The following is an 18,245-nucleotide window of genomic DNA, read 5'->3' as shown; positions in this document are numbered from 1 at the left end:
TGGTCTCTGTAACTGCTAAATGGGGGACATAAACAGCTTAGCTGCAGCCAGTGTAAGTGGCCTGCGTGGGCCTCCTCCTGCTGAATACCAGAAGAGCTACTGTATTCTGTCACACCGCATTTGACAGGAATTTGAAATCTGCTGCATTATGTGCTTCCCACAATAAAACCTTGTGTTGTTTGAAAAGCCGGCATTAGACAGCAGCAAACTGGCATCACAGAAGGGAAATAATTTGATCTTGTCTAATCTGGCTGAGGGGGGAAATATTGTAATCCCTCCCGTGCTCTGTGATGTGCATGTGCCTGTATCTGGCTGTGTGTGTTTGTGCAAGTTTGTACAAGTGTGTGTGTGTGTGCGGAATTGTGCATATGGATTTGTTTCCATCCAAGACAGAGGTTTTTTTTGAAAGCATAATTCTGTTATTTGGTCCTTTGTGTTAAGTTGCTGATATTGCCTTTTCTGTTGAGGTTCCCATAGGTGTTTCTCACACAACAGATAATAACAGGAGACTGGTTTGGAGCTGGAAATCCATTATACACACTCACACACACACAGTTCTCACATTGCTCAGTCCTCTGGGCCCACTGGAACTCCATTGTAAAAGCGTCTGGTTTTATGAGCAGTGCAGATGTAAATCCTCACATTCTCTGTGATATCTCTTTGGCATCCAGTTGTCTCTATCTTTGATCACCTATCTACTGGGAAATGATGAACACAGAGAGCCAGAGACTGTAAACAACGGACACATTAGGCCTCTTGTATTTGTACCCGCCTGGAAACAATGGACCTGTGTCAGGGTGATTGTTTCCCCCAGTGACTCTTAGGCAAGGCTTTGAAAACTGAAAAACAAAAACTTTCTGTTTTGCACCAGCCTGTTCCATCTTTCACCCACATTGTTGTTCCTCTTTGATAACGGGCTTGAACAAAACCCTAAACTAATCTCACATGCTTTCATTCATTACAATCCTGGATCATAAAAATGAACATTTTCGGATTGTTGTCTGACCAAACTCTTTGTTGCTGTTTTTCCACGCCAAAACGTTGTGTTCATTCATTGCCGGTTGGTGTTTGTTCTGATGAAAGCCTCTGTTTCGTTATGACTGCATAACAAAGGTGTTCAGGTGTTGTAAGGATGGAGGCCCTTCTCCCTCACTTTGCCCTTGTTGCTGGAGGGATGAGGGGAGTGATTAGCAGGGCGCACTCACCCAGGGAGAGGAGACAATGAGCGGAGTAGATTGTCTTGTGTATGACGATAAACTAAGAGGCTCATTATTATCTGTAGAGTGATAAACCACATGGATGGTTCTGATACAACACTCATACAGCTGCTGTGTAGTTTGGTCTAAATCAATTTGGCATCAATCTGACCACATTCAACTGGATTAAAGCGTGAACTTTTGGTACAATCACTGTAATAGATTGTGTAGTGGTTTTTCTTACTAAGTGATGTTGTTTTATTTCATACTTAACAATTAAAGAAATATTTGCTTGCTAACTATGGACCAATAACTACAACTGAGAAGTTGACATTAACAAAAAAACCTCTAAGAATTAAAATCTCTGATCTGGCAAGGGACTGCAGATGGAAATAGGTCCTATAGCTAACTCTGATACAATGCACTAAATGGTAACATTTATGCTTAATAATGGACGCAGCCCCTTTACAAAATGAAATGGAATAAATAGATAATTGAATAAATAAAACAAACAAACAAAAAACTATTGTTGTATGGCTCTCTTACTAATCCTGCTTGTCGAAATGCTCCTGCAGGTCGGGAGAGTTGTGTGACTTATTTACCTGTCCAGCCTCTCTGTGTACAGCGTTGTCAACAAGATGTTAGCACTCAAAGGGGGAAATAACTGCAAATATAAACATGGTGAGGTACATCTCGAGCTGGAACAAACCTGCTCTTCTGACAGTTTGACAGTCACCTGAGGGTGAAACAGATTCTAAAATCACTGTCCAACCGGCCACACATTGTCTTGCTTTGTCTTACACACACATAAATAGACACACACACATACACACACACACACAGAAGTCCGTAGAGGGGCCAAGCAAGAGAAGAGGCTGTGTCAGGCTGGGCAGATGTACGGTCAAGCAGAAATATCTGGATGTTTCCCCTCCAGCAAACTGCTAGTATCAGTGGTGACAGACAGACAGTCTGACAGTCAGTCTCTCTCTCTCGCTCTCACTCACACACACACACACACACACACACACACACACACACACACACACACACACACACACACACACATACACATACACTCATACAAATCCACGATGATCGACAGATGTAGAGACAGACAGGATTGACGGACAAAGACACGCACATCCTGTTCGTTGCAAGTAGCCAGGAACACACACACAGCAATGAAATTAAGCCCTTTTTCTAAACATTATAGAAGAGTATCTATGGCTCTCCCTGTAACTGAAAAAAATTCACATTATTGAAGTAGCTGTTGGAAAAAAAAAACTGTGATAACATGGACACTTCAGGCAGCTCTGGAACCTATTCTTGATCTTAAAGCCAAGTCTTCAAACTTCATGTTTTCTAATTCTGTAGTTCCCTTTTCAAACCATAGAGGTCACTGTTGCTTTAGATACTACTTACAACAGATGGGCTCTGTAAACCTGCCCTCATATCTTTTAAAGCATCCTCATCCACACACTAACGCGCAAATAAAACTGAACAACTGCTTACTTTTTCATTAAATTGCATACATGACGCTTTGGTTTCAGAATGTTTCTTCTTTTCTTTTCTTGTAATTTAATCCGGTGAACTGCGTTATACAGCTACTTTTAAATGCAGTTTTCGCGGTCACTGTGATACGCAGAGGAAGGTTTCTACATGTGGATTTCAGATACATTTTAAGAGTGTGTGGTGAATAACCTCAAACTGACCACAAACACTTTTTACAGTAAAGCACTTCAGCAACACTTCATGTGGGTGAACCTGCTACATGTATTAGAAATATGCCGACATTATAGAAACTTTGATGAACTACTGCAGCTGTTTCAAACCACAACACTAAATGGTTAAGCAAGCATGTGGTGGGAAATATATTGAACCCCTCAAGTAAAAAAGTTTCCTTTGACAAACATATTGGAATCAAATTTTAAACATTAAAGTTAATGATAGTGAGGTATGTTCCTATATCCATCTCACATCAACCTGCCCAGTACATGACCTGCTACTTTTACCTGGTTGGTCACTGCCATATTATGTAATTTCCTCCTTTCTCTTCAGCTTTATCTTTTAACATAAGGAAAACACACCAACTTTAAACACACAATCAACACAACTTGACTATTCAGCTGTCTGAGCACATTTTCATTTCCCCCACAGAACATACACAGGGAGGGATATTTGTCATCAGCTGTTGTGTATTTAACCAAACCTTCTACCAAGTCTGAACCATTCAACTGGCAGATCAGAAGTTTGAATTCTGATTAAGGTGTATGCAGTGCACTGTCCTGTTTTGTGATAAACCAACAATTTGATCTTCATATTAAATAACCATAGCACTGAATGTTTGGCATTGTGCCAGATGAGGTAGACAGCACCTGGGGAAGAAATCACAGGTGGTTGTTTTATTGCCAGCCCTATTCCTGTATTGATCAATACTGGGGGAAAAAATGCAAGTTTCTTTGTGATACAAGTGCCCAGTGAGGTGGCATTTGAGCTGTGCCATATTTTGGTCAGGTGTGACCTTCATAGAGGTTGGATCAAACAATGAACTTTATCTACTTTATTTGAAGGCTGCCCCAGGAAATCTGTTCTATTTTGTTCAGTTTTTTAAATTAACCTTCCTTGTCTTCATTTTTAGGATAGTTTGCTACAGTTTTGCTACAGTATATATTTTCTTTTGCCTTTTACCTTACCTTACCTGTCTAACTCTATCTGTTGTTTATATTTTTTCTTTTATGATCTAGCATATATTCAGTATTTTACGATCCATTTTAAATTTTGAGATGTGAAGGAAAACACATGGTGAAACAAGGTTGGATAAAGACTGGTCCTTTGACAGTCAGCCCAGAACCAGCACTGCATTTTAACATCTCATTATTGTTGCTATTTTGCATTTGAGAACCTGCTTTTTCGTTTTACTCTTTTATCTTATACTAAAACACAATAGTAATACACTGCTTTAGTCTCATTAGAATGGCTTTAACCTTTTTTATGATGATGATAATAATAATAATTATTTTTTACCTCTGCTCTCACTGTCCAAATTTCTTTACACTAATTTGTGTGTTGACCTTTACACTGGAGCTATAGTCCTGGGCAGACTCATATGGCGTAGTGTCTCCTTATCCTTTAGTTGGGCAGGTCACAAATGGTACAGTGCAATCATTTTGGAAAATGGCCTTGTTTTTTTGTAAACTCCAATTGCATTTTGCTGCAAAGTAACTGTTAACTGTAGTCTTTGAAGAAATACAGTAAATACAGCACAAGGAGATGTATTGTGTTTCCATAGAAGGCATTTGATCAACTCAAAGCCCTAACACCCATACAGTTTCAGATATTCTATCAATGTCCTATGGGTCCTACGTGTGACATTAACTGATGCACTAATTTATGTTCAAGATTTGGTAAGTTGTTAGTTTTAGTTTAGTTTAGTATTTAACATGCAACTTTATATTGGCAGATGTAGCATACTGTAGAAAGATTAGATAAAATGTAGCTAAAACTGTATCATATATCACTGCACCTATTAGGGCTTTGCTTTGTAATAGTAAAATACCTCCACTTTAAATGTGACTCACGGTCACTGGTTGTGCATGTATTTTGTTGGAGTAACATTTACTCACACACTTGTAAGTTTAGTTTATATAAACCATGATATGATTAAAAAGATGGAAAACACATGCACGCGATTGACTGGTTGCTTCAGTGTATATGTAAATATCCAAGCAGACTGGGTTCGTGAGCGTATGTGTGTGTAATTGTGTATGTGTGTGTGGGTCTCTGTGTGTGTGTGAGAGAGTGGCACCTCCATAACCCAGACATGCTGTGTAAAAGTATACAAAGTGTGCAAGTGTCCATGGGACATGCTAAGCAAGTTCAACACACCTCTATACACGCTGACAACCATGCCCACATTTAACACATGAACTGCAAGTGCCAAGCGTTCAAGCTCTGCTGGCTTTTTCTGGGGGTTTGTGTCCACACACACACACACACACACACACACACACACACACACACACACACACACACACACTCATGGAGGAACTCACTAGAGACTTTAGGGCTTGGCATTTGGCCCATCAACATTCTATTTCCTGTCTGCCCCTCTCTCCTGAAGTCTCATTTCCATCGTCTGACAAACACAATGGAGGATCTTCCCTGCCCACTGAATCTGTTAAAATAAATAAATAAATCCCCACTCTGCCGTACAACAGTTAATTATCTGTTTCACTGAATGGCAGACTGCCTCTACCTTACTTTCTGCCTGCATCTTTACACACACACGCAGACACACACACACACACACACACACACACACACACACACACACACACGTTTGCACAGCTATCCTTGTCGGGACATTGCTTTGACTTCCCTTGGCATAACCCGTCCAACTCTATCCTTAACCAGGGCTCCAAAGATGATATTCAACCTTATTGGCATCTGGGTTTAGTCCCATTTGGTCACATGGTTGGTGTTTAAACCCACAAAATGTGTACACACTCAGATACACACATATAGAGAGGCAGAGAGAAAGCGGGAGATGGCAGACTGCCACAGTGGCTTTCATACTGAACTTGTTTAGTCAAAATAACAAGTCAGTGGATTATGAAAGACTGTAATTAGGTGTTGCTGAGCAATTTTGCAAAAGAGTGAGTGACTGCATGGCATAATCCTGACTTCCCTTGTTAAAAAGTCCTTAAGGTGAGCTGGCATGCCATTCAGGCTGTAATGCCTTACACCTGATGGGGGAGTTTTAAGTCATTTTGGCATGTAATTATCAAAGGAACACTTTGTGATAGATGGCAGAGTCAACGACGGAAAGATCAAGGGAGCAGCAAGAAAGGAGAGTGAGACATCCAGTCTGAGCCTCATCATAATTAGAGGATTTCTCTGACTTTGATCCAATGGATAAGAGTATTTTCTCATGAATTCTTTTTCAAGTTCATATATTAGACTTATGTGCACCTGTCAAACAAGCTATTCTAATTAGCTGTCACAGAAAGACTTACTAAATGCTAACCTTTGGAGATAACAAAGTGCTAAAGTCAAAGTGTGTGGGGGAAAAAAAGCACAAATAACGCTTTGTGCATGGCAAGTGGTATTGCTGGTGGTGGTGATCACTCAACCTGCCATAGTGCTCTTGAGCTTATTACTCAAATTCAGCAGTTCCTGAAACAAGAATGGTACACTGAGATGATTGAGTGATCTCGTGATGCTCGCAGCGTATTCGGGGTTACAATCCATGATCTCCATAAATACTGTTTGGTTTTCCCTTTAGTCTTTCTCCACGCTGAAGAAAACAGACAGGAGCAATCCAAAACAGATGTGATAACTGTATGTTCATTTGAGTAAAATCAGGAACAAATTGCACTATTATGCTGCAACAGCTTTAGAAATACAATGAATGGACATCTGTTGATGAGCTGGAAGTAAGCCTAAACTTAGGAAAGTTCACCTATCCTTATGAGGTTTGTGGTTTGTAGAAACTAAATGACAAATGGCCTATTCGCATGGCACATGTCTGTAACAAATTAGCTAACATACTAGCCAGCCACCAACATACGGTCGATCAGTGAGCTTCTTCTTATTTCTACTGGCTGCAAGCCACTACTCTCTTGGAGAAGAGTTTATACTTGGGCAGGATTAAATAAAAGTGGATGCTTCAACACAGCTTATGAGCTATTTATTTAATTTTTACACTTTGAATGACCCAGGTTTTCTCTCTTTCAGTGGTGAACACTGTCAGCATGGATTACTGTCGATCATGAGGATATATGTATTTTCATGTCTGTGATGCAAAGAATTACATCACTTACTTTACATTTGTACATTACAATTTAATTATGTGATATCGGTAAAAAGTTTAGCAGTTTCAAATGCTAATCGGAGTGGTATGTTAGTGTTACAATTCCACTCAATTCAGCCTCATTTTTATAGTGTCAAATTGTAATATATGTTATCTCAAGGCACTTTCAAAGTCTTAGAAAGAAACATTCAGAAAATGACAAATAACTATACTACAGAATCAGCTTCATATGTCCATTGCATCCCACGGTCAGAGCTATCATTGAACCTCTGCCACACAGAGGAAAGGGCATAATGATTCATTTCAGAAATGCTAGCCAAATCTGTTCTGTACATATGCATGGCATTCCTGTTTAGAGGATGTGTAAACATCGGACAGAGGTTAGTTCAAACACAGAGATCTGTGCAACCTTTTTACTCCAGTCTGCAACATTTCCACTACATGGGCAAGGGAGAGGAGAACATGGAAAATGACAGATGAGTACAGATAATAGGACAATACGTATGTATGTATAATAACTTCTTGTCCATCAACAGCCCATAATTAAAAGTGGAAAGCATTTATCCTTTAATTATAAATTCATACAGAATAATATTTTATGTCACCATAAGGAATGTTGTTTTTTTCTATTTTGTATAGTGGTGCTTTTTTCCCTTTCCTTTCCTTTCCTTTCCTTTCCTTTCCTTTCCTTTCCTTTCCTTTCCTTTCCTTTCCTTTCCTTCTCATGTTCAAACTGATTTTAATATAAATCCTCAAATTGTGTTCAAAGGAAATAGGCATTTAATGTCGGGATTTCCTTAGAATGAAATACAATACAAAGACATTTCTTTGAACATTCCTCTAACAATGCAGGAGAAATGCCAAGCCACATAGAAAACACAATACATTACACACTCTGAGAGAGACGTGCCAGGGGACAAACACTTTCTTCTTTTTTCTTTATCCAAGTCATATTTATTTTATTAAGTGTATTCTCCATAGGCTTCATGGTGGCAGGATAGCCATGCGCTCAGACACTCACTCACATACACAACATACACACACACGACAGGAGCCCAGATCTCCACTGGTGCATGTAGTGATTCTATTTTTTTTTCTCTTGGAGTTTTTATTTTTTTCTTTCATCCAGGGAGGATAACAAACACCAGCAGCCAGACATAATTAGTATTGGAGAAGACACAAAGAGTACCTCCTAATGACTACAAACATCTATGTGGTTGACTTTTGTGTATGTAATTGAAAGGGGGTAAAAATCAATAGCATTCAATGAAAACTAATTGCGGAGAGGTGAAAGTGGGGAGCTGTGAGGCATCTATTAGGAGAGAGGCAGCAGCAAACCGCGATGAAGATTCTTCAGTCAGTTAGAAAAGCGCTCTGAGCGCAAATGTGTGTGAAACTGCGCGTGAAAAATAGCTGAATAAAATACCCATAATTCTTCTATTATTTAGTAAGTTTCAGGCAACATGGAGTGATGGGAAGCAGATGGAAAATACGCAGAAGAGAAAGAAAGGCATTGTCTTTGGTTTTAAGAAATTGGTGATGTTGCAGAGAGGTTATTTTTTGAAGAAGCAAAGGTAAAGAAACAAGTTTTTATTTTATTTTATTTTATTTTTTTGTGAAGTGCAAATCAATCCTCTATCAAATCTAAACAGTTTTGATCACACTGGTGCATTTTAACATGTGAACAAAAAAATCTAAATCTCAACCTGGTATTCAGTGTTAAATGCATTTACAGTATTTGATACAAGAAAGAAGAAAGAAAATAAACAAGTGAAAGTCAGAAAATGATACATGTTTGCCAAGTAGTATTTTATCAAGGAAAACATATTTCTATTATTATATTGATATTTATGAAACTGTGTGTGGTAATATGATTTGAAAGTTGAAATACCACACCAGTAAGTGTGTTTGACAACACGTCTGACCCACAAACCTATAAATCCTGCGAAATATCACACATTTACTGAAGTGATTATTCCTATGCAGACTGAATAAACAGGATATCGATGGTGTCAAAGTCAAACACTCGGGCCATCAGGAGGATAGATACTGGCTACAGACATCTGCCAAGTTCATGCGGTGCATGTTTACACTGTGATTGAGTTTGAAGCCTGGAGTAACAAAGGGCAAGCGCTGACAAGCAAATTAACACATTTCTATCATGAAGATCTACACCTAATTACCCTTTAATTTCTGCCATACAGTGTGTTCATACCAGTTATTATCACTTTACGGTAAATTACACCACACATTGCTTTTATACATTACATATTTTCAGAGACATCGTATTGTCATGGCTTCAGCATTGGCACCCCTACACCTCAAACATCACCTGTGGTCCTGTACACACACACACGTACACACACAGTCGCAGTTACACAGAGATTATGGAGAGGCCACGGCAAAACAACCACAGCCAGCTCACACAAGTACACAAAATGTCAGTTGGCCATGGTCGTTGGCAGTGGCCTTGCCATAATCTCTCTCTAATTATATACACAGCCAGGCTTACTGTTTCAATGCAGAGACCTGAGAAAATACAACCTGCTAATCTTATTTGCACACAGTAGCAATAACCTGCCGGGAGAGGAGAGGAGAGGAGAGGAGGAAATAAGAGAAGAGAATACCACAACAATTTTTTTTAACATGAATATGTGTATTTTTTATTCTTCAACAGTGCCAGGGGTGCTGAGATACTAATACTTCTACTACTAATAAATTATCACACGTGACCCACAGAACCATAAACTACTTACAGCTTGTATCAACCCTAACCCCAGACTGCGACAGACACTCGCATGTTGTGAGAGTGAGTTGTTTTCACTTAGACATTAAATTCAACTTTGATTCACTTAGACATTAAATTCAACTTTGATTTCTCTCTAAGGTGTAACTGGTGCTTTTCTCACTTAAAATATCAAAATGTTTGATTCCTCCCTCTCCAGCCCCAGTTATGGCTGCATTTCCATTTTGATCCTCCTCTCTCTCTCTCTCCAGCTGTAGATTGTCTGTATGGAGAATGGCTGAGTCTTTGTTTCCACTCGGATGCCCTGTGATAGAATATATTCCCTCTCCAAAGGAGGTGCAATGCAGACAGGGTGTCTAACACAGACACACACAGACACACTCATGCACACACAGGCCTACACACACTATGTAAATAATGCATGTGTCTTAAAGGGTTTCACCCCACCACAGCTGGCCCACTCCAATTAGAACACTTTGCACTCATCTTTTTCCTTTCTTTCCTCAGTCATTCTGTGCTTTTCTGCCACTTGCACAATTTCAGCAACAGTAGAACTGATTTCCTCTATATGAGCTATCCATTTTTTACAGTCACACGCCACATTGAGCTTCATGCATTTCATATCTTTTTCTGTCACACAACCCCTCACGAATCTTGAAGTTCATCCATGAGACAAGCTAAAGAAGGATAATGAAAGGAAAAGGAAGTAAGTAAATATCAGGGTGAAAAAAAAACGCTATAGAGATTTAGTGAATACATACATGTAGTAGTACTTACATCAAGTCTTTTAGTATTGTCCCTCACTTGTGAGTTGTTCTGGATAAAAGCACCTGCCAAATGACTGAATGTAAATGCAGATGAAATCTGATCATTGTCCATCATATTTTTAATTTTCAGAATTCTTACAATGTACTGAAGTTCAGTCCATTCAGCAGTCTTCTAAATCTCACAACTTATGTGAAGCTTGGCATGCCTGTCTTTGTTTCCTGATCTCTTAAATTTAGTGGAGGCCTTGTGTGACCCTTGCTGCTCAACCTTAAAACTCTCTCTTTAACTGCCCCCCCTTCATTCCTCTTTACTTCCACTCTCCATAAATGGGGGCCCTGGCCTGGTGTCCTCTCCTCCAAACACATCTAATTACCCCAATGCCAAGAATTTCCCATCCATCACATTATCTTTTAGAGACAAGGTATTAGTGCTCCCTGTCCCATCAGCCAATTACCTGCAGCCTCCTGCTTAAGTCACCTGCATTGCAAATGTGACCTTTACTTAGAGGGCTGATTGCATGTTTCAGTGTGTGTGTGTGTGTGTGTGTGTGTGTGAGAGAGAGAGAGAGAGAGAGAGAGAGAGAGAGAGGGAACACAAGCTTTTGAAGGGTGTGTGTATGTGTATGTGAGAGAGAATGTGATCTCTGAAAGGGTGTGTTAAGAGAATGAATATGTGTAAGAGCATATGTGTGTGAGTGTGTGCATGCAAGTGTTCATACATATTATGTAAGACCTTGCTATGCTGCAGGTGCCTGTCTTCAGGTGCGTTAGTGAGGTGAGTCAAATGTGCAATGTGTGTTTTTTGTTTATGTGTTTATATAAAATGTGGATCAACTGTGTGTGTGTGTGTGACTAGGTCGGGGCAGCGAGCAGACCCTCTTAGACACCCTTCTGACCCCCCTCGCCCTCCCCCATGTGATGGGCTGTCGTGAATGTTAATGTTCTGTGATGGCTGTGGAGCAAATAAGTGTTTCTGACACAGTACAGACTCCCATTACAGGAGCAGGCCAAATGTGCTCGCTAGTGCCTTAATGAGCAGGCAGGTCAGTCAGCCGCAGCCACTGTACCAGTCCCACACGCTGCTCATGCAGGGACTAACCTTAACACCTTCGACCAGACCCAAGGAAAAATAGACTTCCGCTCCTGTTGTCTGAAAACCTCCTCACTTCAGTCTTTTGCTCGAAACTGTAGTCGTACGTACTTAGAAGCCAATCAAAGTTTATCTTCATCATTTGGGAAACAAAGCAGGTAAAGTGTCGGAGCCAGAAATCATTTTCAAATGCTATTAATATCTCATGCTACCAAATATGTTTTCAGTTGCTACTGCAAGTCTGAATTTACTGATGTAAACTGGATCATAAATTGTCTGTTTATTAGAGTGATTCAACTTCTGTCCCCTCTGCAGTAGTGCAAGTATCGCATTGAGCACCCGCCCCATGTGTTGAGGCTATAGTCCTCACTGCAGGCGGGCCCGGTTCGAATCCCGCGTCGAGCGGCCCTATCCTGCGTGTCATTCCCCCCCTCTCTCTCTCCCGGTTCCTGTCTCTCTCTCAACTGTCCTGTCAATTAAAGGCGAAAAAGCCCCAAAAATATACTTTAGAAAAAAGAAAGCTGGACCCTTGAACACCAGAGCCAGTTAGCCATAACTGAGACAGCAGGCCCCTGGGTTTTTTCCACTTTAAACTGTGTTCCCTGGTTCTCTTGTCCCCTTAAGCCCTTGGGTCTGTGCCTGCCTGGTAGGTCCAAGTTAGTGTTTTGATACCACTGTATATTTGCACTATGCAACAGAGTCACAAAACATGTCCATTTTGCTCTGAATTATAATAGCCATCAACACTGACACATAAAAAAACTTAAAGAGAAGAAAACCCTCAGTTAGCTTTTTCAGAGATATGATTGTTCCTCTGGAACTGAGAAAACAGTTCTGCATTGAAGGCCATGCATTTTCAGTGGCCAGGTCATGGATAAATGTCACCTGTCAAATGGGATACAAAAACAGAAACGTCTGCAAAATATTCCACTAAGAAGCAAACCAAGAGGCTTGTCCATCGTAAAGTCCCAGTTAGCCTGACAGCCTGTGGACACTGTAAGCTCAGTCACAACCAGTCCAGTGCAGTTACAAGCCTGTGAACAAAGATGCTGTCTCTCTCTTCTCCCTCTGGATTGTCGAGAGAAACTACAGCTTGTAGGTTGGAGTCAAACAGTTATTTCTGAAAAAGGTGGAGAGCACATCGCTTGGCTGACTCATCACAATTTGGAGGCAAAATGATTCCCCCTTCCTCCAACTGAGGAGAGGAGAGATCAAATAGAGGGAAAAGCCAGGAGAAGGAGCGAGTGAGGGGAGGGGGAGACGGAGTAGCCAGAAAGCGGACATTAGGCTTGATTGAGACGCATGGCAGACGGAGAATCACCTAGCGCGTCAGAGCACATCCTCACAGTTGGCCGGGCTGTCTCTCAAAACTCCCCAAATAGTCTAAAGTCGACCTGTTGGAGTTACTGAGTCGTCACACTACATGTTGTAGCCCAGGAGCAATGGGCCTACAAAGGTGTCTCTTTTCCTCTCTCTGCGGGACTTGTTAGAGGTGCTATTTTGGAACTTCTCTGCCTTCATTCTGGCTGCTGCAAAATACCTTGAGATATACCATACACTTTCTAAACCCCGACTTCCTGGTGGAAAGCAATTCGAGAGAAATTTAACTGTACAATTTATAAATGTTTTCATAGCAGCGAGTGCTACGCAATTTGCATGTACAATAACGTTCTGTATGTGCTTTAACCTCTTAAGACCCGAGCTCCGGTTTGATATGCATTTTTTATTTCTCATTGCTATTTGGGCTTATTGGGACCTGATAAGTATAAAAACTTAGCATCATCTTTTGACATGATGTAGTTTTTGAGAAAAACGATGTCCACATATGTGGACTCGCGGTCTGAACTTCCATAGAATAACTACTATGTCCCTATTGAGTAATAAGATGTAAAACTCTATATTTCCAACCTGCGCACAGCAGTGTTTTTCCTGACTGCTCACTTATTCAGACTGCAATGCAGAAATAAACATGTTTTGGAACACATTTTGAACATCACAGTGCAAAAACACGGTGATATTCACTGCCGCTCAATGCCAAACAAATCTTCCACCTCTAAATTGTCTACAACAATTGTCCCCAATATTCACATTTCTCTTGATAGAGAAATACACTCCAGAAATAAAATTATGAGGAAAAATCAAATAAAAACCCATGTAGATTATTTCTAAAAACAATGCATTTGTTTGTGCTGTTATTGTTTTCTATCAAAATCTCCTCAAACTGCATTTTCATACGAACATTTATGCTAGATATTGACATTTTCAACATAATTAAGTCCCTCTGTCCACATTCATGGACATCAAACATTTAGCAGCATAGTACATCTGTTACAAACTTTTGTCAAATTTGCATGCCAAGACATACATCAAACACTTTTATGAATATCTGAACAAGAATCAGCCATGAAATTTGATTGGATTTTTTACCTGGTCGACATTTGGGTCAGGAGTTGCCACCTGAATTTTCCAGTGTCACTGACACCACTAGTTGGCAGTGTTAAGTGTCCATGTACGTGGACACCGGGTCCCGTTAAGCATGTTTAAGTATTATGGTGTAGACAACCCAAAATGTGATGTCCACACATGTGTATGCAGGGTCTTAAAGGTTGCAGTTCTACTGCAGAGCTGGTGTTTGTACACATTATGAATTCTTCATTTAATGGCTGGAAACAGGACAGGACGGGAAATAAGTGATGCTAAGAAAGGTGAGAGTGGGATAGCAAACATGGCAGCATCAGAAAGAAGTCATATTCATGGGATACTCTGGACATTAGTTTTCATAGAATTAACATTCTTTACTGAGAGTTAGTGTTTCTGCATTTAACATTTTTAATAATGAAAGTGCCAATGTAAAAACTTTTTCCCCTCTAATGAGACTACAAAGGTCACCACTGCAGGTGAAAAGGAAAAACACTGTTGAATTTCTGAAAATATAATTGGCAAACAATCTAATAAGACATGATATGACATGACAGACATTAAAGTGGGGGAGGATTTTTCCATTTGCACCTGAGAAACAAGGAGTGTTTGCCTGCACGTGGATAGATCAAGTTCAAGTTTTTCATGCTCATACTGCCAAAGATTTTTTTTCTAATTCCCACTTCATGCAGTGTGAGCACATGGCCAACACAGTAAAGTTAATGTTAGGAGGAGAGTTGATCACACATATGGAAGCCGGATTCACTATTTGACCAACTATCACACCATAACATGTTGACATTACACACAGATCAAGAGTTACCGAAGCATCATATATGCTGTAGATGTACTAACAATCAAAGAGTTTTTTTTTTTCTTCTTTTTCTTTTTTTTTTTTTTACAACCACTGATTGGTTAGAACAAACAAACATGGTTTTGGGTAACTCTCCTGCATAATTTTTAGGTCATGAAAGATTCAAACCTATATTTTGCATGAAAATCCTGGGTCTGACCCATCAAATCACCCTAACCTGCTCCAGATGTGGATGATATTTGAATAATATCATTGTATTCCTGCCATACTGTGGCCACTAAGAAAAACAACATATTAAGCTGCCTAAAAAATGACTTAAGGGTTAATCTTTTACTGGAGGACAGTCTGACAGTTGTTTATACTTGTGCTAAACAAGTATAGGCTACAGTGCCATCACTGCCACGATGGATCAAGATGAGACTAGAAGAGTCGACCCGAAACATAAAAGCTAGCAGAATTTAATGTCAACTTGACAACCACAGCCATTACTGATCAAACTCATTTGCATCAAAGCACATGATCAGACAAGCACCAACAATAATTATCAGCACCCACGCAGCTGGACAAGCCTGTTATGGCTGATAAGAAACAGCAACAGTGTGTAGCAATATGTATTTCCTAACTCTAGTGGAATGTACTGTTAATATTTCTGACACAATTACGTTTTTTTTTTTTTCTTAGCAAATGTGACCATTTTCACAGGTGTCACAATAATAATTAGTTTTCCTAATTGCACTGTGAAAGGACAAATAAATCCCAACTGGGCTATACTCACAGGTAATGCTTCTTTTGTCCTGTGAAGTGCTATGTTTATATACAGTGCTGCACTCAGTTCATAGGGAGATATGATGGCTGTACAAGGTTCAGGTTTAGATAATAAATGAACTTCAGGAAAAGACTAGTTGCATTTAAAGGGACAACGAGGAGTTTCTATTCGGTTATAAAAAAGTCTCACGTTAATGTGGATGAATCTCCGCTACCCACACTTGTTAATGGGCCCATTTTCGATAAATATATCGTTCTGTCTCTATCGTTATTTTGTTATTATTAGTGGTGGCGGAAATGCTGGTCGAGCCGACCAGCGTTTCCTTTGTGGCGAGTCATGAGAATAACGCAGCCGAATCGCCGTTTATGGTCGGAACTACGACGGTATGTGAACCTCTTTGAACCTCTGACTTTAATTATTGATGAATGAAAACATGAGTCCGTCTTGCGCCGGTCAAAGAATTTTACGGTGCGCGCAGAGGCTCATAAATGTAGTGTGAAAACGCTTCGCTTTTCCAAAACTCCTCGTTGTCCCTTTAATGTTAATGAAGTAAGCATGACAGGGCTCGCTCCATTTCAACCATATGCTCTACAAAGTATATTTCTTATTTATGTGACCAATAGTAAAACTGACATTAGGCCTATTAGTACAATGTGTTTTTTTCCCTGCAAAACATCCACTGATAGTGACTGCAGACAGTGTATGGATTTACACTTGACCAAAACCACTCTTTCCCTATTCTTAAATAAAGTGCTTTTCTTACCCACACCTAACCACAGACGAGACTGGTGCTGTACTTGTGCACTGTGTTCACCCACCATCCACCCCAGTCATCCCCTGGAGATTCCTGCTGCTGTTAATCTAACACTTCATTCATTCAAAACAAAATACAGTCTCTGAAAATAATCCCTCCAGTGATTAATGGTTCTTTCAAAAACATATTTGCTGTTGTGAGTTGGTTGTATCTGTAGTTTACAGGAAACAGACTTGCACAGAGCACTTTTGCTGCACAAATGTGTCAACACAACATCAGGTTGATAATAAGTAGCTAGTTCCATTGACTCTGTAATTTATTGAGTTTTAAAATTTGGGTTCAGATCTGTCTGCAAAAATCCAGAGCAACAACAGCCTACTGATTTCTTCTTTTTTTTTAAAAGGGGGATTTATTGTTCCAACAGTATCCAATACTTTTCACAGATAAACACCCACCCAGCACTTTACTAAACCTTTTGTTTCCAGAGAAACCTGAGGGCCTCATTTGTATGTTTTGTTGGGCCTCCTGAACACAATGGAAAATGGAAGCAAAGGTCAGTGTTAAGTCTCCCCTGGCTTTTGTTCTTTAAAACAACAATATTGTATTGATCTGTCCTGAATGATAAACACAAATGTGTTGGCAAAACACAGTCTCTTTTGACCTTTAGCAATTACTTCTACATGGCTTTAGCAGTACTGTAGATGAAAAAACAATGTTCAACTCATTTTCTTTTCTTTTTTTCCCTTTTTTGTTTGTAACTATACCTACACCTTACTCAATATGACTGGCTCACATAATGATAGATTAGTTAAATTTAAAAAATGCAGCTCCTCACAGTGGAATCAGACGACTGCATTATGATTAGCATGTTGCAACATTGGTTTAGTAGATTTACATAACTCCCAGGGCAACAAGCTCTGATTCAGCATCACTGCTTCAACCTCATTGCCAAAGCACATATATGTTTTTTGAATGCTGATTGTCTTTTCCGGGTGCCTTACCCAAGATGCCCAATGGAAATATTAAGTATTCATCTTCATTTAATCCACCAATGTGACAGAAACTACACACACACAATCAAACAAGCATTTAACAACATGTTTAACAAAGCAATATTGGCTCTTTGTTTCCTCCACTGAACTGAATCGAGCTGCTGGAATATCCTCTGTTTTAGAGATGAGTGTGTTCTCATGACGATGTTATGTCTCGTGAGCCTGGAAAATTTTACTATTATACCAGGGTATAAATAAAAACAGCAACTTAGATGTCTGCTCAGAGAATCACAGTTATCTAGTTGGTGAGCTTAACTGGGTCTAAGTTGTCAGACAGAATTGAAGTGTTTTGTGATGACCCATGATAAGACTCTCTTGACCTATCCTCTTTCCCAAAGTGGGTGTGAGAGCACAATCCTGGACTTTCTTGGTGGAGAGTGGAGACCACAGTCATTGGTGCACATTTTATGCCAAACTCTAATATTGGAAATCACTATCTCATTCTCTCAGCTGAGAGGAGACCAACCCTTAACACAAATGAGAAGAACACAATCTAATTGGCCAACATTTGTATTTTAACCCAAGAAGATGTAACACTATATAATATTAAAAGGTTGTATTTTACATGGATGCATTTTTTCTTTTTGTCTATCCACTCAGAGTTCAGTCAGTCGAACTGCGATGACTGAAATGGTGAAAAGTGATGCCCCTCAGGCTGAAACCTCTTGACCTGTGGAATGACTGCAGGGAGGTGATGGCAGCAAGGCGCTGATAGAGGCCAGCCACTGGGGCCTAAAGGCACATCCTGGACATGTCCTTTTGGCAGCAGGGCTCTGAGCACAGCCACAAATACACACACATGATCACACACACACACACACACACACACA

This window comes from Trachurus japonicus, chromosome 16, assembly GCF_045865225.1.
Source record: "Trachurus japonicus isolate A0001 chromosome 16, Traja_1.0".
Taxonomy (NCBI): Eukaryota; Metazoa; Chordata; class Actinopteri; order Carangiformes; family Carangidae; genus Trachurus; species Trachurus japonicus.
The sequence above is the reverse complement of the archived record's forward strand: the minus strand, read 5'-3'. Positions refer to the sequence as shown.